Source organism: Poromitra crassiceps (genome assembly GCF_964638095.1).
Source record: "Poromitra crassiceps genome assembly, chromosome: 10".
NCBI lineage: Eukaryota > Metazoa > Chordata > Actinopteri > Beryciformes > Melamphaidae > Poromitra > Poromitra crassiceps.
The window spans coordinates 53,233,236-53,258,916 of NC_139631.1; the positions used below are offsets into that span (position 1 = coordinate 53,233,236).

Below are 25,681 nucleotides of genomic sequence, written 5' to 3' on the forward strand. Positions count from 1 at the left end.
AGAGAGGAAGCAAATTGTTGCATTTCCGATCAACTGTCGCATTAAAACATCAATGACAGATTAATAGATCTGGGGACCAGGGCTATTTTTCAAAAAAAATTGGTGTGGAAAATACCGAGGTCATGACCTCGGTGTCCTCAATGGTAGCTACGGGCCTGTATTCAGCTATGCACAGTTCACGCAGGAGGCAAATTTATTCCAACCTGCAGCCTATGTGCAACCTGCAGCAGCTGCACTTGTGCTGGGTTGACTGCTGTCTTCACCTCCTTGTGCTTCATCGTTGCTGCTCTCCTCTACTACAGCTCTTTTACGATTCCCTCCCGTTTTGATCCACTTCATAATTTAAACATTGGGATTCCAGGGATCAAGTACCACCAGCAGGGGGGGCGCAAGTACCACCTACCTTGAGAAACACTGCCAATAATATTAATTATTATTATTATTATTTCACTTTCACATGTTTGAAAACTACTACTAATGACCACCATGGATTTTGCACAAAAACTATTTTTTTTTTTTTTTTTTTTTTCACAGAGCCTTCCAAGTACCACCAGCAGGGGTCGCAAGTACCACCTACGGTACGCGTACCATAGGTTGGGAACCACTGATCTACAGGCTACAGGCTCTTCACCTTATAGATCTGTTTTAGATAGAGAAGACACTGCTTGGTAAAACAAAAGGAAGACACTGCTTGATCTGTCTACCAGACTGTATATCGATGGACCGCAATAAAAAGGACATTGTTTTGAGAAAGCTGCGCGAAGTTGGTTGGGGACTTAAGTAAGTTCAGAAAATAATGTGTTTTATTAGTTACTCCAGCTACGTTATCGTTTATTTTAATACACAATGGTTTTAATGGAAGCAGACTAGCATTAACCGCTTGTCTGTTTTGCCGGTTTTTGTCGGCTTCATATTACTCTAACCTAACAACCGATAACGATAGCTGGAATAACACAATAATAGACACATATTTTCAGAACTTACCAGGTTTTCCAACTACCTGCATATGCCAGGAAATGTGTTTTATAATGTTAACTCCCGGGTCTAACCATAACATGGGGCCTACACAAGTGTACACAACAACCAGCCAATAGCTAATCGCTAACGCGTTAGCGTTAGCTTACAGACACTGGAGGTTTTATTTTTGGTATTAAAGCAATAAACGTTTTTATATAGATATCTCAGGGAAGTGCTTTGACTGTGGGGATGTTCGTTCAATCTTCACAAGCTCCTCTCTTAGCTGGATATACAGAGAAGAGACCAGGCAGGCTGGCTAACATTGTGTAAAACAGAAGGAACACACTGCTTTATCTGTCTACCAGACTGTATATCGATGGACCGCGTTAGCTAGCTAATTAGCCATGTTAGCTGCCTCAGTAGGTAACGTTAGCCTATAGAGAGTATTTATCTGACGTTTATGTTAGCTACTCCTCAAACCTGCGGGTGATAATGGTTTATGCGATGCGATGTATGTTGAAGCAAGACAACGTTTTAATGTACCTTGAATTTGACAAATTACGACGGGTCGTGCTCACGCAGATCTAAGCCCTGGCCATCCTAGGCTCAACGCGAGACTCATCAGTCATTCGGATGAGTCTTGCATTGAGGCTATGGCCATCTGTATTTTTACAAACGCCGAAATATTCCCATACAGCCAACGTTTTTAGATGGGGGAAAGTTCAGGGGGGTCCTTGCGTTCTCCTGCTTTATCACACACATGATTGTAAACACACAGGTAAGCCGCGTAAGCTGCATTCTGCAAAGCGACCTGGGCACGTTGTTTTGGGGAAACAGCTGATACCGTGAGGAAGGTATGACGGCAAATCTTAGTGGGGCAGCGGCGCCCTCTAGTGGCCGGCCGCCATTTAGTCGCCTAAAAAGGTGCATAATAGTCTTGGCGAAATGCGGGAATGTAAGGCCCCTGGTGCATTACCAGCACCGGGGCCAAAAATAGACTAAAGACTTTAATGTTTACCGTTGCTTTAAACTGCTGACAGCTATTATGCAAACCCAATGAGTCCTCTATAAGTTTTTAGCTCTTTTTGCAACTGCTGTGCCTGTTGCTTAATGCACTTTTTATACTCTTTTTTAAAGTTTTGTTGTGATGCTTTTAAATGTCCATTTTATTCTCTTCTTTTCTTTTCTTTTCCTGTCAACCATTTTATGTGAAGCACTTTGAATTGCCTTTGTGTATGAAATGTGCTATACAAATAAACTTGACTTGACTTGTTGAAAATTGGAGAAATGGCAGTTGGGAATTTTAACCTGTAATTACAGCGCCCCAATTAGGCCGATTCAAATATATTTCCTGGCGGTTTTGGTGGAAATCGGTCAAACGGTCTAGGAGGAGATGTCAAAAATGTGTTTTCCAAACTTTTCAAAATATCTCACAAATCTTTCAGACGGACCTTGAGGCAAATTTGTAGAGCAGGTTCACCTGAACATCTGGAAAACAAATGGTTGAAAATCGGACAAACGGCGTGGAAGTTAAGGCATTTAACGTAAAACCTTTAATTATAGAGCCACCTTCAGGCTGATTCGAAAAATATTTTTTGAGCAGAAACTAGCACCCAATATCTCTCATTGTGCCAGATTTCAGGTCTCTGCCATTTACCAACTCACGGGAATTTGCATCGAGGCAGATTAGCAACAACAAGGAGAACACAAAAACAAAAACAATAGGGCTTCAACCCCTAAAAAGAAATTCGCTGAAATTAATCAAATTACACATATTTACAAAGTCCCTACTACTATGTATTATATACACCATTTTGCCATAACCTTTATTCTAGCATTGCTGGACAACACATTCACTACATGGTGTGTTATTGTTAAAGGGCTGTATAAAGGCCTACTTGGTAAAAGTGAAATTGTCTTGGAGAACGTTTCTTGTTTTGTGATGATTTCTTGGAAGAAGTCATATCTGCATGTATCAAGTGAAGATGATTTAGTGCACCATGTGATGATGATGAACACATCAGGCAGAGAGAGTGAAAGCACCTAGGCCCTTACTTACTTCTCAACATTGTGTACGTAGAGATATTATACGTGTATAAAACACCTGCATGGACATCTGTAAGCAAAGATTGGGATTTTAAGTGAAGTTTAAGTTTAAGTGAAGCGCAGCAGCACCAGAAAGACAGAACACAGATGGTAAACCGACATTTTCAGAATGAATATAAACTAATTAGGCTACAATAGCTCATATTAAAAGTGCACATTATACCATTCAAACATTTTGGACAGTGCATATTATACAGTTATAGGCCTATCTGCCATTTAAGCATACTGACTTAAAATGACAAATTAACAATCATTTTTAGACAGATATGGTATAGTTTTGTATTAAAATGAAACATGGACACACAATCTAAGATTTTGAAGATATTGTGCAATTTTGTTTCCAGTGTGGCATTTTTTGCCTAGATGAAGTAAAGAGGTTGAATGCTTCTGTTATTTTTTAAATATATACATTCCCATAGTTTCTTCAGTTGTGCTGTTGTGCTCTGTTGGACAGATTATGTGCTTTGCATGGAGCTGAAAATGCCAGATCAGATCAGTCAGTGCATCCTGAAGTAACACTGCTGTCACAGCACAGTGAAGGAGGCCAAATGTCACAGTTGGCATTGCATCAAAGCATGATGTAAGGCCACAGGAAGCTGGACAACCTGCTGAGGACGGGGATCCCCATCTCCCGCTTTTTCCCTGAAGTCAACCTGTTTCACTTTCACTTCCCATTTCCCTGAAACGCTCCTGCCACAGCAAACAGATGTGTGAGGAAGAAGGACCAGAGGACGCATGCTGAGTGTGCATGTGTGATATACTATAGAGAGGCAAAGTGAACGTCACTTCCTCCTTTTCTCCCTGTGCCAGCGCTGGAAAAAATATGAATGGCGGTGAACGGAGAATAACGTTACTTTTTTGAATTGTGCCACGGGGTGCCAACGTTAATTTTGTCAATTTAAAACACAACTTTGCATGTCAAGAAAGTCGCAGTTTGTCGCCAAAACTGTTGCACTATAAGTTATAAATCAGAAAGACTACATACACTGTCGCCTAAGTGACGTCACTTTCTCTACCGGCAAAGCTGAAGACCGGCGACATGCCACGAGCTATGTAGTTTTTAAACGAAACTAACCCCTACGTTTCAGGTTGACGACAAACTGTATGTTTTAAATTGACAAAATTAACGTTGGCACCCCGTGGCACAATTCAAACAGGATCAACAAAGTAACGTTATTCTCCGTTCACCGGCATTCATATTTTTTTCAGCGGTGGTTCAGGGAGAAAGCAGGAAGTGACGTTCACTTTGGCTCTCAATTTAAATATATTGTGCACTTCTCCAGAGGCCTGTAACTTGAGCCCATTATAATGCAAGCCTGGTGGTTTAACAGGCCAAAGTTGCCCCCCCGCCAACGGGGCAAAGCATCTTGGATTATTTATTAATTTGTTTGTTTAATTTTGCCTGGAAGCTGCATCATAGCTTTTTGAATTGATTGTGTTTTCACAGAATCTATAACTTCATGCTAAAAGGTCAAAAAGGCACACGCATCCAACAATCAAACGTTGAAGAGCAGGTGCAGGACCGAAGTGCAAGTGAAGATAAGAACAAGTAGAGTTAAATGCTAAATGCTGCTCCCAACGATTTATTCAGTTACCAACACACGCGTGTGACACAAAGCCCTTCCTCAGACATGAAACAAGTGCAAAGACACACCCCTCAAATACCCTCTCAGGGGTCACCTGACCAATCATGTGATACGCGGATACATAGAGCAAATAGAAAACATACAATAAATATACAATTCGACCATACACAATAGTCAAACAGGTCAGATACCAGCAATATCAAAACTTGAATATCACATAAACAAAAGCATAAACCGTCATAATGAAATGCAATATCAAGAAGAACGTTTCACAGAAAGTATATAGAAATATTGGAAAAAAAGAGTATCTGTGCTTTCTTGGTTTACAAGACGTTTCTCTAAGAATCTGTTGGGGTTGCTTCCCTTTTCCACCAGATAGCCTGACGTCACTGGAAGCTGAATCCAGCTAACTTCATGATTTCTCAAAGACAAATTATCTCCTTTTCTTTCCCTGATTGGCTGCTGCTCGTCAAGAAGCAGACTTAATTAGGACATACTGCAATATCTGCCCTCATACGATTGGCTGACATCAGCATCTCTCTTTGTTGGGGGTCCATTATGTGTGTATGTACGTGGGTGTGCCTGCATGTGTGTGTGTGTGTGTGTGTGTGTGTGTGTGTGTGGAGGGGGGGTCCCTCTTGTAAATGGTGGTTAGACAGTGACCGAAGAGGTCACAAAAAAGAACACCTTGTTACACTTTCTAGGCTTCGGTTCTGTTGTGCTATTTTTATTCTCTCCCATAGGCCTACATAGTAGGGTAATCTGTGGCACTTCCGTGACCGTGGAGAGCGAAGGTCCGTTTCTCAATGGATTTGTCATCTAGGAGGGTTAATAAACAAATTTAGCCGGGGTGTATTTTTAAAAAAGACGGGGAAAATATTTGAGAGACCAAAATCCAAAATGGCTGCTGTGGAAATGAACTTTTTAATGCTTTGACCTACAATGATGCACAATACATGGTTTCAGAGCTTATTCTGGTCAAGGAATACATATTTGGTGTTTATATAATGATTTGACCTATTTTTGACCTTCAAATCCAAGATGGCTGCCAATTTTGAGGCAGTTTTTTCAAAATCGTCATAGAGCCTTCATATTAGGCTTGAATGACAGGTCTTCTCATGATGAGTTGAATAATATACAGTATAAGTACACAGAAGTAATCTCTGAGGTCAATAAAGTCAATGTTTGTGTGTAAACAACAGTTGCTGATTTGCGGTTTCCCATTAAATAGGGTAGGCTACTGAGAATATGGGGCTCTATTCTCCCACAGGCCATCGGCGCTATTACGGGCCTTAACCGCAAAAAAACGTGCCTTGCGCCTGTTTCGGCAAGATAGCAATAGGCTTTAGGCTGCCAAATGCGCTTTAGGCCGAATGGGCGTGGCGCAGTCCCAAAGTGGGCGTGTCGGCGCTAAATACCAGCCTAGTCATATCTTGGGAGCTGGCCTACATTTAGCGCTTTGCGCTTTTCAAAAGCAGGCCTATTCTTTGCCTTCACTGCTTCTTCTCTGTCACCCTTCTCTCTCTCTCTCTCTGAGTTCCCAGCATGCATTGTGTTTCTTCATTTCGCTACTAAATAGCCACCAAATGAGCCAAAATAGATATAAAAGGTAGTTCTAAATTAATGTGTAATGGTAACACAGCCTGCCATTGTCAACATTTCAATATTGGACCAAATAAAACCTCGAAATGAAAACACCACCCTATGTGAAACATATATGTCCTCCTGGGCATATATATACCCCTTGTCGAGTTAACGTGATTTAGAGAAGTAACAGCGGAAGCGCTTCGGAACGCGCTTCTAATGGCATCTGCTATACTGTGATGTCCGTCCAATAACTTGGCCCTATTTCACATTTAGTTTTACAATAAAAACACATTTATGCAATGACTTGACATAATGTAGGGTATATTTATGTGCATCATCCTTCCTGCAGCAGGCGAGAGAAAATGATATCTTTCTGGACAAACTTTCACCAATCTAATAGGCTATATTTTTCTAGCTGATGCATAGAACATTATTTTCACTTTGATCTTGCTATAGTGTAGCGTATTTACATGCTTGCAGTATTGAAACTGCAGTTAGATTGGTTTGAGAAGCATAATAATATGGAATAATAGCCTATAATGCAGACAGACAGGCTGGATGAAGGGAGGGGGGGGGGGGGGCAGAGCGTTTGGCTTTCGTCTGGTTTTGCGGGATCACTGGAATTGGAGCTAAAAAGGCAAGCGTGCGATTCGTTTATTGCACTTATCCAATGAGCATGACGGTGCATAATTTTACGCCTAAAAGGCGTGGTTGTAATGCTTTGGGCTGCATCTAGCGCCAGCACGACGATATCAAGTGCGCCTTTCCACGCCCACTGCTTTGATCTGCGCCTGCCGCTCGGCCTAGAAACTGCGCCGATGCAACGATAGGGGCCATGGTGTCCAGTTCATCCCATCACATTTTCATAATGAACCAAAAACAATTTTGCACTATAGCCTAACATAAAATAATATTCTGTATGCAAAGCTAGCAAGGTTAGTTGCTTGAGCTGAATTTAAAGGTCAACTCAAAACAAACAATGAAATTAACTTTTAAATTAAAACTGAATCCTAGGCTACTAAATTTCATCAGCACACAGTAAAGGAAACTTGTCTTTGAACTCAGCTGACTGTCTAGCAGGGGCGGTTTTAGCATCAGAGCTTTGGGTGGGCTCAGCCCACCCAAAGCAGGGATTGCAATCTTGCAGGGATGCAATCTCAGGAGTGAACACAGTATCCGCAGCCACATTCAGACACTGTTTCACAAAGTCACCACATGAAAAAGCGTGTCCACCCTTTGCAATCAGTGCAGATATCTGATAACTTGCCCGAGTTGTATTCTGGATTAAAAAAAAGTCGCTGTGAGGGGGGGCCCGTGAGGAGGCCCGGCCCAGGGGCCCGTGAAGTCATAATCCGTCTATGGGTATCAAGAGAGCTGTTTGAGCTCTATACCACCGTTAACGCTTAATATGGCACTTTTATAAGTTTAGAAAAAAATTGAGTCGGTCAAAGTAACTATTTAGATTACCCCTGAGTGCTCAGTTTATTAAAATAATGGCTATTTAGAAATCTGATTTTCGTTCTGGTCAGCTGACAGAAGCCGGGCTCTCAGCTGTCAACTGTCAAACCCTCTGTTTACAACTTGCAGCAACCAGCAGCCAGGCGCTCTGGGAGAGCGCGCGCTGCCTCTTTACAAATCAAGTCAAAGAGGAAAAAGACGAGATCAACAAAAAGAAAACAACGAAATGGGCAGTTAACAGCAACACACTGAGAGACGTCCTTGTACAAAACATACCTGGACTCCAACATACTGAAAGCAGATAGTTTTCAGTCTACTCCTGCCTCGCACCATTTACGTCTTATAAGACCCGCAAATGCAATTCCCTGGAATGCGAGTTTAAACGACCCAGTTACATGGCGTTGCATTCTTAGACATTGCCGTTTTATTTTGTATGTTGTTACATAGGCTACAATTGGCCAAATTATTAGTTAGCTTGATTCTAGAATTGTGCCAGGTGTAGAAACTAAGCAGCCATTTTATCCAATGATAGCCTAATCTCGAGGGGACTATTTTATCTCGCCGGTTCTCAACTCATATTCAAGGTTATGAAAACTAGATTTTGATTGCAAAATGCATGAAAATATAAATGAATGGTCTTGTTTTGTTTCATTGGCAAGTGACCATGGTATAAGCGGGTTAATGCACTTCGAGGTGTCCATTATCACTTTTTAAGGGACCTCGGCTGTGCCTCGGACCGGTTCATGCCTCTCGTGTCGTCCCTTAAAAAGTGATAATGGACACCTCGTCGTGCATTAACCCTTACATAAATTCACCTGTATTTCAATACTGTCCAAAATGAATGTGAATGTTCACATTTTACCAGCCATAGATTACTTTTTTTTTTTTTTTGCTGGTGAATGAAGCAAATATACCGGCCATTTGCATATTTTACCAGTATTTGGCTGGTGGCAACTTTGGACCTTGTCTCGATAACACAGGATTTACAGCACAGGTACACTGAATTAAAGACAAAAGTACAATAACCTTCTAATTGTCCATAAACTTATGGAACATGTCAAAAATAAACGGTTGGAGGCCCTAAGGGATAATTTTGTCGCAGGCCCGGGAAGGTATGAGGTAGCCCTGTGAAGAGGCTCTGCCTTGTGGGCCTGGGCCTGGGCCTGGGCCTGGGCCTGGGCCTGGTAGGCCAGTTTGGTAATACATCCCTGAGCACGGATGGAATGCCTCTTGTCACATAAAAATTGATCGACCGACACTGGCTGCGTTTCCCAAAAGCTTCTTAGCGCTAAGAAGCTTCTTTGACCCTTCTTAAGCCTCCTCGTAAGAAGCCAAAGAAGCCAACGCGTTTCCAGATTGCTTCTTAGCCTAAGATGATCTTTCGTTAAGAAGGTTTTGTAAGAAGGGTCTGGGGCATTCTTAACACCTTCTTTTTTTTTTTTACTTATGATTTTATTGATTTTCCAATAAACATATAAAGCAAACAAAAAACATAGATAACATAAAAACGGATGGTATTTTTTGTACAAACATATCAGCATTCATTCACATATACAGTTCCAGTTTCATACATGAGTTACAAATAATGGTTAAATTAGCTTTCTTCAGTTAAAGGTGGTAAAGGCTTTAAGACAATAAGATTTATAGAAAAAAGGGGGAAGGGGAAGAGGAGGGAGAGGCCCCCATTTTTTAAGTGCCCTTAGTCGTTTCTTCTACATAGTCGATCCATTTTCCCCATTTCTTCTCAAATCCCACTGCATTTAGTCTTAAGATGAAAGTGAGCTTTTCCATTTGATAAATGTCAGTGACTATTTGAAACCAATTTTCCAAGCTTGGAGGCTCCATTTGCAGCCATTTACGTGTGATGGCCTTTTTCCCTGCCACTATAAAGACTTTCAGTAAATAAGCATCACTCCTCGGGATGTCATCCGGAATGTCCCCTAGGCACAGGGTAAGGCAAGTATTTGGTATTTGTAATTTCAAGATCTCTCGTATTTTGTCACAGAGACCACTCCAGAAAGGCACCACTCTTGGACACCCCCAAAAAACATGGAAATGGTTAGCCTCCCCCCCATCACAATTCCTCCAGCATGTTTGTGGAATTCCTAGCTGCCTTGATTTAACTTTGGGAGTAATGAAAAAACGTGTCATAGTTTTCCAGCAGAATTCTCGCCAGGTATTCGAGCTTGTAGTTGTGAATTGGGTATTACAAATATTTGACCATTGTTCAGCAGTAATTTCAGTACTCAGTTCCTTTTCCCATCGTTCCCTAATATAGTCTGTTGTATGTTTTCTAGAACCATTAATGCTTTGGTACAACCTCGACACTATTCCCCTTGTCCCCTTTGTATATGTCTGTACTAGTAATTCTATCAGTGGACTTGGTTGTACATGAAGACCTTGTTCCTGGATTTCGTGAATAAAGTAATTTCGTAACTGTAAATATCTGTGGAAGTCCAATTTCTCTAGGTTATACTCGTCTTTCAGAGCTTGAAAGTTCTTCAGTTTATCTCCTTCCATTATTTTACAAAAAGCTGTAATCCCCCTGTTACACCATGATTGGAATCTTTGATCCATCTTCCCTGGGACAAACGCTGTATCGTGTGCTATCCATCTTAGTTTCTTTGATTGTTTTTCTATCTTTAGTTGCTTGACAATGGTAAACCAATTCTGAAGGGTAAAGGTTGTGATTGGGTCTAGTTTATCGAATTTGGACTTGGCTAGCTTTTTATCTCCCAGTAGAGCTTGTATAGGTATTTCCAACCTACTTGTTTCCATAACCTTCCATTTAGCCACTACTTCTCCGTCACACCAAGACACAAGTGGTTTGAGTTGTGCAGCAAAGTAGTAGTCTCTGAGACTCGGTAGAGACATCCCTCCTCTGTCTTTGCTCAGTGTGAGCGTAGTATATCTAATTCTTGGTTTTTTACCATTCCAAATGAACCTCGATATTTGTTTGTCCCATTCATTGAATTGCTTAGGGGGGATTTTAACTGGCAGGGACATAAAGAGGTACAGTAATCTTGATAGGATATTCATTTTAATGGTCTCAATTCTGTTATTGAAGTTTAATGGGAGCAGAGACCATCGACTTAAATCGTCTTTTATTTTGGTGTTAATAGGGACATAATTCTTTTCATATAAGTCATCCAAATCTTGTGTTATCCAGACCCCCAGGTATTTTATAGCTTTAAGGTTCCAATTAAGTGGGAAATTCTGTCTAATACTATTTGGTGGGGTGAAGTTAAGGGATAAAACCTGCGTTTTCTGGATATTTAGCTTATAACCAGAATACCTGCCATATTCCTCAAGGAGATCAAATAGAGTGGGCAGGCAGACTTGAGGGTTACTCATGTACAATAATATGTCGTCTGCATACAGTGCAATTTTATGTTCCACGTCCTTCACGACCACTCCTTCTATTTTTTGATTTTGTCTAATTGCCTGTGCCAGTGGTTCAATATAGAAGGCGAATAGGCTGGGAGACAAAGGGCACCCCTGCCTCACCCCACGCTCTAGGTTGATGTTATCTGAGAGACCGCCATTCACTCTTATTCTAGCTATAGGTTTATGGTATAGTGCCTTTATACAATTTATTGATTCTTCTGAGAATCCAAATTTCCCTAATACTTGGAACAAAAACTGCCAGTTTGCACAGTCGAAAGCCTTCTCCGCATCCATACTTGCCAGCAGCACACTGCCCTGAGTCCGCCCAACATGGTGAAGAACATGAAGTGACCTCCTTATATTGTCCTGGGTCGTTCGTCCCCGAACAAAACCTGTCTGATCCTCCTCGATCAGTTCTGGGGCGAAAGAGTCAAGCCTTCTAGATATGATGGAAGCGTAAAGTTTGTAGTCCTGATTCAGGACTGATATTGGTCTATAAGAGCTACATAGTTCTCTATCCTTACCCTCTTTCGGGATAACCGAAATCAGAGCTTGTCTCCAAGATGGTGGTATAGTTGCTTCTTTAAGTACCCAATTAAAGCAGGACAGGAGAAGAGGCTTTATTTCCTGTTTGAATGCTTTGTACCACTCTGCTGGCAGACCATCCCCACCCGGCGACTTGTTATTTTTAAGTCTACTTATTGCTGCATCTAGTTCTTCATCTGTGATTGACTTTGTCAGCTGTTCGTTTTGTTCTGTTCCTATGGAGGGCAAGTCCAGTGAGTCCAGGAACGCACCCACCGTCTGGCTGCTCTCTTGATGTGGCTGTGTGTATAGTTTTTTATAGTATGATTCAAATGCCTTCTCTATTTCTTCAAGGTTGCTGGATGTCTTTCCTGTTTCTATGTCCTTAATTTTGTTTATCGTATTCAGTATTTGTTTTTTTCGTAAACGCCTTGCTAATAGACGTGTTGCTTTTGGGCCTACTTCATAATATGATTGTCTCAAAAATTTGTGTTTTTTCTCTATCTCTTCTGTATATATTTCATCTATTTCTTTCTTCACAGTTTTAATCTGATCCAGCAACTGGCGTGCTTTGCTTTCTTTATGTATTGTTTCTAAATTTTTAAGTTCCTCCTCCAGTGTTTTAAGTCTATGCTCCTTTAACTTCTTCCTAGCGGTACTGATTGCAATTATTTTCCCTCTAAGAACAGCCTTCAGTGCATCCCAGAGCATGACTGGACTCACCTCCCCATTATCATTTAGTTCGATGTAAGACTTTATTTCAGTTTTTATTTGTTCTAACACTGTTTTATTATTGAGTAAGCCCGAATTTAGCCTCCATGTTGTTTTTCTAGGTCTGCTGTCTAGGTATAATGAGAGATATAGTGCAGAGTGGTCCGAGACATCCATCAGCCCAATACTACATTCCTGTATTCTATGCCTGTCATTGCTATGTATAAAAAAGTAGTCGATTCTTGAGTAGCTGGTGTGTGGTGCTGAATAGAATGTATAATTTCGGTCTGTTGGGTGAAGGTCCCTCCAAATATCCATCAGCCCCGCTTCCTCTATGTACTTCCTGAATAATTTAGATTGTGTAGTTTGGTTTCTGTTATAACTTGTTGAGTCCCTCCTATTGTTCATCACCATGTTGAAATCGCCCCCACAGACCAGCGTGCCCTGTGCTTCCGAGTCTATCAAATCAAATAACTTCTTCAGGACATTTTGGCTATTTCCTGGAGGGATGTACACGTTACACAATGTAACCAGTCTGTCATCAATTTTGCACCGAACCATGACGAATCTGCCCTCTTTGTCTTTGATCTCCTTCAGTAATTCAAAATTAAGGCAGTTATGTATCAATATTGAAACACCTCTCTTATGACCCATTCTTAACACCTTCTTAATGACGAAACACTCGCAGATTCAGCCGCGTCAGGCAAAAGGAGATAATAATATAGTCCACTGTTGTGTTTTTCCCTTTTTCCTTTCTTTCATGCACCCTTTAGTGTTTAAAATTGGGGAACACTTGAAAATCTCTCCTCTATGTAATATGGTTACTTGTGTTTTAAATGTTTTACAGAAGGCTATATTCCTCTAATGAGAATTGATTATTTTTATAATAAGAATGTTGTGGATTTAATAGCACCTTTCACAGAACCCTTCTTAAGAGCCTTCTTTAGCGATGTGTTAAGAAGGCGTTTGGGAAACACTTCTTTGGAGCCTTCGTAACTCCTTATGAAGCTTCTTAACTTCTTAAGAAGCTTCTTATTTGGGACTTTCTAGGCTTCGGTTCTGTTGTGCTATTTTTATTCTCTCCCATAGGCCTACAAGTGGAGTATTATGCTAGTGTTTGTATAAGTAGGCTATAAGTACATTTACTTATTGATTAGTTGATGGAAGTAAAAAGTTTAATACCCCTCCCCCCCAGCGGGAAAAAAATAACCACTAACTAGCTCTCCTCCATCAGTATTACAGAGATGCAGAGGCACGCTCACATTCTGCAGCCTTGAATCGCAGGCAGCCGTCCTCATCAGAAGCTTCTGCCTAAAACGGGTCGATTCCGGGAAATCCAGAGGAGGAAGGAGAGAGCAGAGAGCAGAGTGTGAGGAGAGGAAGGAGAGAGCGAAAGTATTTACGACATCTGGACAGCAGCCAGGACAGATTTCTAGTGAATGGGAGGAAGGAGGGGAGAGGAGAGAACGTAGGGAAATGAGAGTGAAAGTCTGCCTATATAAAGAAGGCTGATCTCCTTCAGTCACAACAAGCAGCTCAGCAGTCAAGACTGAAGACATCCTGAGTCTGAAGCAGCAACCTTCTCCAGCCGGCACAATGAACTCAGCTGTCCTCTCCTCTCTCCTCGTCTGCCTGCTCACCCTCCATGTCCAAGGACAAGGTAATGTGTTTTTACTAGATTCACTACATACTGTAGGAAACAGCACTGCCTTTCATTTACTGTGTTTACATGAATGTATGGAGGGATTTCTGTGCCAATAATTGGCCATTTTAATAGTAAATTTACAGCACTGTTCAAAGGTCTTAGGTACTCTAGATTGTTTCCATAAATGTTGTCTGAGATGTTTATTTATTTGTTTTCTGCATTAGCGTGTCAGTAGACTGCTCTTTATAGTCAACTTTAAATTATTTTTTTATATATTTAGAAACTTTTCATTATTTTTTAAGGCATCTTTGCTTTATGGATTTTTGTGTGCCTTATTAAGACTTTTGCACAGTACATTATGTAATCAAATTAATAGAACTAGAAATGGAAAAAGATCAATACTATAATTCATGACAGAACACAAATAGCAAATCATTTAATTGGGGATGTGAGATAAATTTGTTTCTGTATTTTTTGGATTCAACCATTTTAATACATAATGTGAATTGTAGTATTTAGTCATCTTTTTCCATTTATATATTTTTTGTATTTTATTACATATATTTGTTATTATTGACACAGAATCTCTCCATATGCTCTACTATCTGCAGTTACTTTACGCTGTTATTTTATTTCTTTGCGATGCTGTTTGCATCCCATTGTTAATGTACATGTACCATACCAGCCCTTAACCATGCTGTATCCCTCCTCTCCACAGGGCAACGAGGCGGAGGTCAATCTTGCAAATGTTTAACCGGCGTGCTCGACCGTATGAACCCAAAACTCATAACGAGTTCTCAGCTACACGAGCCAACTATCTTCTGCACAAATACGGAGCTTATGTAAGTAAATTAGCCCAAACTCATAAACCATATTTGTTGCAATGCCATTGTTTTCATCTGCTGCTCTCCATCTTCTGTCTCTAACATTGTTCTTGTATTCCTCTCCAGTGTCGAAACATCGAGAGGGAGGAAATGTCTGAATCCAGAGTCACGACTTGGCCAGAGGCTCATACAGAAATTGAGAAGCAGGTAAGCTAGACTGGATTGCGTTAATAAAGACACACAAATCAATACTTGTGTTCTAAGACAAAATAGTGTTACAAGTGTGTTATTATGTCCCCATGACTTTTTAATAATAATAATGCAATGACATCTTTTTTCAGTTCTGGGAAGTGAAAAGTGTGACCTCAACAACTGCTGCCCAAACATCTCAGCTGTAGGTGTGTGGAAGAGGAGCGACTGAAACATCTCAGCTGTAGGTGTGTGGAAGAGGAGCGACTGAAACATCTCAGCTGTAGGTGTGTGGAAGAGGAGCGACTGAAACATTGCACTATGGGACTACAGCACTGAAAGACTTCTTAATAACAGCAGTTCATTACCATGAAGCCATGTGGATCATTTGTGTTCTCGTCACTGAATGTACATGTAAATATTTCGATAAATGTGAATATTTATATATTTATTACACTTTTGTATGTCTACTTTTCTATTTGTCGAAAAATAAACCATACTTTATTGTACCTTTTTTGTCCTGTATATTTCTAGTTATCTCCTGCACCAACCACCACATTATGCAAACACAGGGGTGTATAGAATAGGCACAAATAATCCGGTGACTATAGATGCAAAAGTGGTTCACACACTCACCACCAGAATAAAACTCCCCTTAAACGTAGATATCAGAGCACAAAAAGGGTTTTCAGGCAGCTGCATCCAAAAGATCTATTGAAGAGACACACAAGTGGACACCTACATGTAGGGAATAGAGAGACATGGGCCACAGTAGCTGCAGACTATCACAAGGAAAGGAAGATCAATAATCACAATGAGCAACCTTTTTACATCGTTGGACACATAGCCTACTGGGGACACCTTGCCTTTTCTAGCTTTTCAAAGTTGGCAGGATTTTCTGATTTATGGAGTGATAAAAAGAGATATCCAAAATATATCAACAAAATGAGACAAACATTTTGAACCTGACTTTATCCAATGTTCAGATTTATGTTCTGGAAATGCATGCAAATTCATGCATATTTCATTAGAGAATGCCGCATTTGCATATTCAAACTTAAGAAATTATAAGAATAATTGTAAGTAATCAAGTAGGGAAGTTTCATGGTGATATCTATTAGTTAAATTGGGATTCCATCTTTGATTTGTCAATAAATAAGTAACTGATGGTAATTTCACTGATTCAATTGTATTCCTTGAGCCCTAAAACCTGGGATTAGACACCAAAAGCACGTACTGTACCTTTCTAGGTTACCGTAATTGCTTAACATGATACCAACGTGAAAGATGCATGAAGTATGTGGGCAGTGACGATGATAACGTTTGAAACGGACGCATCTATTTACGTATGAAAATGGAGTATAAATGAGTCATTAAGACCCACCCATAGCGACGGGTCCGCTGTGCAGTATGCCCATATTCGCTCTACAGTCCTTTTTAATTGGATGTCTCTGATTGGCTTGGCATGAGGTCATGTGGTCATGAGGTCAGGACTTGAATATATTTGATCATCTTTGGGTCTGGAAGAAATTATATGTATGCATGGACTGTATTGCATTTTGAGCTGCACTGCACCAAATCCCATCAACTGGTTGAAATAGCAATAAAGTATTGAACTTGAACTGAAAATGAATTTGAGAATTTTGAACATTGTGGTCATTGAATGCATTTAGTGTCAAAGCAATGAAAATAAGAGTTTTGAAGACAAATGTCTGTAACCAATTTTAACAAACTGTATTATTACTGTATAAATTATAACGGGGCGTCTCAGTCGCTCACCTGGTAGAGCGTGTACCACAAAGGCTTAGTCCTTCACACGGCTGAACTGGGTTCGGATCCGACCCGTGGTCCTTTGCCGCATGTCATCCCCTCTCTCTCCATCTCTCTGCCCACTGTCCTGTCGAATAAAGGCAAAAATGCCCCAAAAATATATATTAATTTACATTATTACTACTTCTACTGCTACTGGACAAGAGATGAAACTGGTCACACAGGTCACAGTGATAAAAGCAAGGCACACTGTATTGTTCAGTATTGGTGGACTATACCATCCATCCCTAATGGGAGGTGTGTTTGCCTCCACGATCAATGCAGACCATTCAATGACATCCAGGCCCATTTCATTAGACGTGCTTTACAAAGAAGACAACACACGCCTTATCTGTGACCTGAATATGGTTCAGCCAGTGGTTTCCAACCTCAGGGTCGTGACCCCGGGTTAAGCCAATACCTCTGACCTTTTAATAATATCAACATACTGTACATGTCAAAGCATTGCCATCACACCATTATGCACATTATGCACAGCAACGTCACCTGATATTAGCTGACCAGCTGCTAGTTCAGTAATCAGCTGGTTAGTTAGCTGACCAGCTGCTAGTTCAGTAATCAGCTGGTTAGTTAGCTGACCAGCTGCTAGTTCGGTAATCAGCTGGTTAGTTAGCTGACCAGCTGCTAGTTTGGTAATCAGCTGGTTAGTTAGCTGACCAGCTGCTAGTTCAGTAATCAGCTGGTTAGTTAGCTGACCAGCTGCTAGTTTGGTAATCAGCTGGTTAGTTAGCTGACCAGCTGCTAGTTTGGTAATCAGCTGGTTAGTTAGCTGACCAGCTGCTAGTTCAGTAATCAGTTGGTTAGTTAGCTGACCAGCTGCTAGTTCAGTAATCAGCTGGTTAGTTAGCTGACCAGCTGCTAGTTCAGTAATCAGCTGGTTAGTTAGCTGACCAGCTGCTAGTTCAGTAATCAGCTGGTTAGTTAGCTGACCAGCTGCTAGTTCAGTAATCAGCTAGTTCAGTAATCAGCTGGTTAGTTAGCTGACCAGCTGCTAGTTCAGTAATCAGCTGGTTAGTTAGCTGGCCAGCTGCTAGTTCGGTAATCAGCTGGTTAGTGAGCTGACCAGCTGCTAGTTCAGTAATCAGCTGGTTAGTTAGCTGGCCAGCTGCTAGTTCAGTAATCAGCTGGTTAGTTAGCTGACCAGCTGCTAGTTCAGTAATCAGCTGGTTAGTTAGCTGACCAGCTGCTAGTTCACTAATCAGCTGGTTAGTTAGCTGGCCAGCTGCTAGTTCGGTAATCAGCTGGTTAGTGAGCTGACCAGCTGCTAGTTCGGTAATCAGCTGGTTAGTTAGCTGACCAGCTGCTAGTTCAGTAATCAGCTGGTTAGTTAGCTGACCAGCTGCTAGTTCAGTAATCAGCTGGTTAGTTAGCTGACCAGCTGCTAGTTCAGTAATCAGCTGGTTAGTGAGCTGACCAGCTGCTAGTTCAGTAATCAGCTGGTTAGTTAGCTGACCAGCTGCTAGTTCGGTAATCAGCTGGTTAGTTAGCTGACCAGCTGCTAGTTCGGTAATCAGCTGGTTAGTTAGCTGACCAGCTGCTAGTTCAGTAATCAGCTGGTTAGCACTTCAAGCAGACCAAACAGTGTTGTGGAACAAGCAAGTTTGGTTTACCAGATCATTCCCAATACATGTCTGGTATAATCCATACTGCCTTTAAGGTCGCTGTTACAATAATGCAAATTCACTGATTACATCGTATTTCTCAACCAGCTCTTTCACTTTCTCCATATTTGTTGTTGCTATGGGAAACGGCCAGCGTCTCCGTCACCCGGCGTCTTTCTGAGAAGTTCAACGTTTGACAACTTTGGAACGCCGGCTGCAACGCTTTTCAGGAGCAACCACTGCTGGTGCCCAGGGGAGGGAGGGTGTGTGTGTGTGTGTGTGTGTGTGTGTGTGTGTGTGTGTGTGTGTGTGTGGGTGTGGGGGAGGGTACACTATATGGACACGTGCTTTAAAACACACACATCATATGCACACGTCACAAACGCTACGCCTCCTCAACACATTGTATTTGCAGTCCATGAGTTGCTGAATGTCTTTTTTAACAGCTTTCTCTAATTGTTTAGTAACAACAGTCCCAGTTTCTACCAGTTGTGGCCCAAAATATTTCTGTTAGGCAACACAATGATGTCTCTTCAAAGCACTGTCTCTCTGAAGACCCCTATCAGACTGTGGGGGCGCTCATGGTGATCTAGGCGTGACCCTGTCCTAGACCCCACCCTCGACCCCATCCTAGACCCCACCCTCGACCCTGTCCTAGACCCCACCCTCGACCCTGTCCTAGACCCCACCCTCGACCCTGTCCTAGACCCCACCCTCGACCCTGTCCTAGACCCCACTCTCGACCCTGTCCTAGACCCCAGCTTTGCAGTAGTTCCTTGGTGCTCCGCAGGCTGTATTGCTACCCAGGTGAAGGAGCTGAGGTCTTTGGTTTTCTTATTGGTATAGATAGGGACAATAATATTCACCTGCATGTTTTACTTTCTGTCTCCCTTTTGTATCGGGTATTTTAGAACTTGTTTACCTCTGTTATTATGTGATCTTTAAAAAAAGTTGTGTTCTTGTTGAGAGACCTACTGTTTCAACAATTATGTATTTTGTAATGATCACAGGTGTCTGTCAACACCTGATTGGGGCACCACCATATGAGGTTATATAGATGCCCACAGAGAGCTTGTTCTTTGTACTGCCTGATGAAGACCAGTGAGGGTCGAAACATTTGCATTTCTGTAAATTAAAAACTCACCGTGGGAGCTTCAAAAACAGTGTGCAGGTTTTCTTTTTCTCTTTCTGAAGGAGCTAAGGTCACCACAGCTCCGCAGGTGGAGCAGACCAGGCCTCCTCCTGGGGGGCAGAGGGGGAGTCAGGTGGAGCAGACCAGGCCTCCTCCTGGGGGGCAGAGGGGGAGTCAGGTGGAGCAGACCAGGCCTCCTCCTGGGGGGCAGAGGGGGAGTCAGGTGGAGCAGACCAGGCCTCCTCCTGGGGGGCAGAGGGGGAGTCAGGTGGAGCAGACCAGGCCTCCTCCTGGGGGGCAGAGGGGGAGTCAGGTGGAGCAGACCAGGCCTCCTCCTGGGGGGCAGAGGGGGAGTCAGGTGGAGCAGACCAGGCCTCCTCCTGGGGGGCAGAGGGGGAGTCAGGTGGAGCAGACCAGGCCTCCTCCTGGGGAGCAGAGGGGGAGTCAGGTGGAGCAGACCAGGCCTCCTCCTGGGGGGCAGAGGGGGAGTCAGGTGGAGCAGACCAGGCCTCCTCCTGGGGGGCAGAGGGGGAGTCAGGTGGAGCAGACCAGGCCTCCTCCTGGGGAGCAGAGGGGGAGTCAGGTGGAGCAGACCAGGCCTCCTCCTGGGGGGCAGAGGGGGAGTCAGGTGGAGCAGACCAGGCCTCCTCCTGGGGGGCAGAGGGAGAGTCAGGTGGAGCAGACCAGGCCTCCTCCTGGGGGGCAGAGGGAGAGTCAGGTGGAGCAGACCAGGCCTCCTCCTGGGGGGCAGAGGGAGAGTCTGGGAGGAGCCGCCCTGCTGCTGCTGCTGAGGAGGTCGACGCCGGGAGACCACAGGCTGACTGGCCGGGAAACACTGGCCCATCTCCGTCTCAGTAAACACCTGAAAGGAAGCAGCAGTGTTAAGGCCTTAATGCTGTTGGAACGAGTCTAAATGATGAATCGCTTGTATCTGTATCTTGTATTTCAGAATGCCAAATTTAAGACTTTAAGATATTTTAATGCTACTTGTAAATACAAATAATACCAAGTTAAAAAACAAAACAAAGCTTGCAAACGTTGCAAACGTTGTGAAACTATAAATGGGCAGAACAAGAAAAAGAACACCAGGAATGAATTGTTAAGGGACATGAAGTTTGTTCAGTTGTGTTTAGTAGAGCAGAAAGGATCCATATCGTACTACTAACCCTGTACTAACCCTGTACTAACCCTGTTCTAACCCTGTCTAACCCTGTACTAACCCTGTACTAACCCTGTTCTAACCCTGTACTAACCCTGTACTAACCCTGTTCTAACCCTGTACTAACCCTGTTCTAACCCTGTACTAACCCTGTTCTAACCCTGTACTAACCCTGTTCTAACCCTGTTCTAACCCTGTTCTAACCCTGTACTAACCCTGTACTAACCCTGTTCTAACCCTGTACTAACCCTGTTCTAACCCTGTACTAACCCTGTTCTAACCCTGTACTAACCCTGTTCTAACCCTGTACTAACCCTGTTCTAACCCTGTGCTAACCCTGTTCTAACCCTGTACTAACCCTGTTCTAACCCTGTTCTAACCCTGTTCTAACCCTGTACTAACCCTGTACTAACCCTGTTCTAACCCTGTTCTAACCCTGTACTAACCCTGTTCTAACCCTGTACTAACCCTGTTCTAACCCTGTTCTAACCCTGTACTAACCCTGTTCTAACCCTGTACTAACCCTGTTCTAACCCTGTACTAACCCTGTTCTAACGCTGTTCTAACCCTGTTCTAACCCTGTACTAACCCTGTTCTAACCCTGTTCTAACCGCGTGGGCGCTGTGGTTGTGTTCCCCCCATATCTTCAGTGCCTACTGCCCAGGTGGGGTATCTCGTCGTAAGGGCCTTTCTGTCTGTGTGGAGTTTGCATGTTCTCCCCGTGCTCCCCCAGGGGGTTCCTCCGTATATAACCCCCCCCATTAAAAACATGCAGAAGATCAGATCATCATCGTCATCCGACCAGTGACGACAACATCCGAAGTCGGTCCCCGGGCGCTGTACGAGAAAAGCGACCACTGCTCCTGGCCTGCCCCCCGGAGGAAAGGACAAAGCCAGGATGGGTTAAATGCAGAGGACACATTTCACCGGCCACCGTCAGCATGTGTGTGTTGTGGCCCTCCGTGCATGTGTTGATGTGTAACCGTGTGACAATAAAGACGGGCTTGTCCGTCTGAAATCGTGTTTTTTTTTTTTTTAACCCTGTACTAACCCTGTTCTAACCCTTTACTAACCAAGGTTCAAGGATATTTATTGTCATTCCAAAACATGAAACATCAGAGGGAACGAAATATGAACTCAAGGTCCTGGTGGATAGATCAACTAGATTAACTAGGATATCATAAATCATAAAAATATCATAAAAACAACTCAGTACTAAGAAAGGAAAACAATATAAAAACATAAGTTAGAGACATCATAAAAACAACATAATACCTGTTGTAAGAGCAGGGAAAACAGTTTAAGGTGCATGTTTCGCTCAACAAGGAGCCACTTAAAGTTCATTTTGTTTCGCTCACAGCTGGCGGCATTAAAGTGCGAGGAGTGTGGCAGCATTCATTTCAGGAGCAGCAGATTTTAAATATATACATATATAGATATAATACATACTATGTACTATATATATAAAAAATAATATATATGTATATAATTAGATACGTAAAAAAGTAATAATAAGGTAAACGTTATGAGAAATAGCAGCATTTTGATATATACATATATAGATATAATACATGCTATGTACTATATATAAAAGATAGTAATATATATGTATATAATTAGATACGAGAAAACTAAAGTATATAACGTTAGAGTGATTATGCATTGTTCATAATTCGCACAGCCACCGGGAATAAGCTATTCTTGAGCCTGGTGGTTCTGGCTTTGATGCTGCACTAACCCTGCACTAACCTTGTTCTAACCCTGTTCTAACCCTGTACTAAGCCTGTTCTAACCCTGTACTAACCCTGTTCTAACCCTGTTCTAACCCTGTACTAACCCTGTACTAACCCTGTTCTAACCCTGTACTAACCCTGTACTAACCCTGTTCTAACCCTGTTCTAACCCTGTACTAACCCTGTACTAACCCTGTACTAACCCTGTACTAACCCTGTTCTAACCCTGTACTAACCTTGTACTAACCCTGTACTAACCCTGTTCTAACCCTGTACTAACCCTGTTCTAACCCTGTACTAAGCCTGTTCTAACCCTGTACTAACCCTGTTCTAACCCTGTACTAACCCTGTTCTAACCCTGTACTAACCTTGTTCTAACCCTGTACTAACCCTGTACTAACCCTGTTCTAACCCTGTACTAACCCTGTTCTAACCCTGTACTAACCCTGTTCTAACCCTGTACTAACCTTGTTCTAACCCTGTACTAACCCTGTACTAACCCTGTTCTAACCCTGTACTAACCCTGTTCTAACCCTGTACTAAGCCTGTTCTAACCCTGTACTAACCTTGTTCTAACCCTGTACTAACCCTGTACTAACCCTGTTCTAACCCTGTACTAACCCTGTTCTAACCCTGTTCTAACCCTGTACTAACCCTGTACTAACCCTGTTCTAAGCCTGTTCTAACCCTGTACTAACCCTGTTCTAACCCTGTACTAACCCTGTTCTAACCCTGTACTAACCTTGTTCTAACCCTGTACTAACCCTGTACTAACCCTGTTCTAACCCTGTACTAACCCTGTTCTAACCCTGTACTAACCCTGTTCTAACCCTGTACTAACCTTGTACTAACCCTGTTCTAACCCTGTACTAACCCTGTACTAACCTTGTTCTAACCCTGTTCTAACCCTGTACTAACCCTGTTCTAACCCTGTACTAAGCCTGTTAAAATAATTCTGATTCTGTTCTGTATGAAGCTAAGAACGGACATGTAAAATGTCATTGCATGATGAAAACAAAAGGTACTATCAGGGCTTAAAATGCATCGTTCCAGCACCTTCGATTAATAAGTAAATAAATCTGATTGGTACTTTTATACATAATAAAGAGAATTTGTTTTAAATTAAAAACGATTTGTGAAATTTAGACAGCAGGGTGCTCCATATTCTAATCTACTCTACAGTCAGTACTTTTTCATCGTTACCTATCATGTCTTGATTCAACCTGGTTTGACCTTACCAGGTCACTAATGTTACAATACACTCTAGCCAGCCTCTTCAGTGTAGTCAACTCGCTGCTTATGTGATTATATGTTTTGCTACGTTAAGTTTCTGTATTGTATACACTGTAGTAAACCTAGTATATTATTGCTGTTAGTGAACACAATTTCAGACAGCAGCCCATCTTTATTGTCACACGAACACACTACAACACATGCATGCGGCCACAACACACACTCATGCTGACGGTGGCCGGTGAAATATGTCCTCTGCATTTGACCCATCCAGGCTTGTCCTTTCCTCCGGGGGGCAGGCCAGGAGCAGTGGTCACTTTTTTTCTTTCCAGCGCCCGGGGACCATCATTGGACCATCATTGGACCAACTTCAGATGTTGTCGTCACTGGTCGGATGACGATCTTCTGCATGTTTTTAGTGGGGGGTTATGTACGGAGGAACCCCCTGGGGGGTACGGGGAGAACATGCAAACTCCACACAGAAAGGCCCTTTCGACGAGATAGCCCACCTGGGCAGTAGACACTGAAGATATGGGAGGGTCACAACTCCAGCGCCCACAGCGTCCCAGGCCAGAATCGAACTCAGGACCTTCTAGCTGTGAGGCGACAGCGCTACTGACTGCGCCACCGTACCCCTAGTTCAACTTCATCCAATGTGAAGTGACTGCTAGCTTGTAAAACTATACTTTGAAATAAGCTTGTGAGATTCCAGATGATCTGTAGACTATGCATCATACCTCTCCGTGTCTCTATCTGAACTCCTACCTGTTCTATGTAGCTGGCACAGCGGACAGCTTCCTCCATGTGCTCCTGATCTGACTGGAGGACATCTCGTATGCTGTCCACCAGCTCCTGGAGCTCGGGGGCCAGGCCCTGGGTGGCCGACTGCTCCAGTATTCTCCTGACCAGCTGCTGGGTCTGCTGGTAGCTCTGGTAGTCTACCGTTTAAGCATACTGACTTAAAAAGACAAATTAACAATCATTTTTAGACAGATATGGTATAGTTTTGTATTAAAATGAAACATGGACACACAATCTAAGATTTTGAAGATATTGTGCAATTTTGTTTCCAGTGTGGCATTTTTGCCTAGATGAAGCAAAGAGGTTGAATGCTTCTGTTATTTTTAAATATATACATTCCCATAGTTTCTTCAGTTGTGCTGTTGTGCTCTGTTGGACAGATTATGTGCTTTGCATGGAGCTGAAAATGCCAGATCAGCTCAGTCAGTGCATCCTGAAGTGGACACTGCTGTCACAGGGTAACTGTCTGCCTTTCCGAAGCCCTGCCACTCCGAACGTTAACTTCCATTATTCGGACTGGCGGTCGTTCACCTTAGAAGCCGCAATGCCGACCTTAGGTTTAGGCGTGGGGGTGGGAGAGGTTAGGTTTTGGGTTAGGGTCTGGGGGAGGTTAGGTTTAGGCATGGGGGGAGGTTAGGTTTGGCGTGGGGGCTGGGAGAGGTTAGTGAAAAACGGGGAATATAGACCCCCTTTCTGAGTGCCGATATTTCGGAGTGGCAGAACGTCGGAGTGGCAGCATGTAACCGCTGTCACAGCACAGTGAAGGAGGCCAAATGTCACGGTTGGCATTGCATCACAGCATGATGTAAGGCATCAAGCTGGGCAACCTGCCGAGGACCCCTACGTTTCAGTTTGACGACAAACTGTATGTTTTAAATTGACAAAATTACATTGGTCAAAGGTCAAAGTCAAAGGTAGTTTTTTTGTCCCCGCAGGGAAATTGGTTTGCAGACAGGGAAATCTAAAAACACACGTAGTGCAGCACAAACACTAAAACAGGCACAAAAATACTCACATAAAACCACAAGGGCTAAAAACAAACAAACACTTAAGAGTCAAGATAAAACTACAGCTAAAAACATACATACATAAAACATAAAAGCACAGGGCAATGAACAAGTATCACAAAGTGCAAAAGGTAGCATCATAAAAAGTGCAAGAGTGAGCAGTAAGGTGCAAACAGGCAAAGTCAGGGAATTATAGTTCTAACTGCCGTT

The 25,681-nt window shown here is 42.6% G+C and overlaps 1 long non-coding RNA gene across 1 annotated transcript; it reads left to right on the forward strand.

The window, feature by feature from the left end:
- Positions 1-13,854: 13,854 nt before the first annotated feature.
- Positions 13,855-15,464, forward strand: LOC310783867. Its single transcript, XR_014553107.1, has 4 exons — positions 13,855-13,977; positions 14,681-14,804; positions 14,913-14,993; positions 15,128-15,464. It is a non-coding gene; the product is annotated as an uncharacterized lncRNA (long non-coding RNA).
- Positions 15,465-25,681: the final 10,217 nt, after the last annotated feature.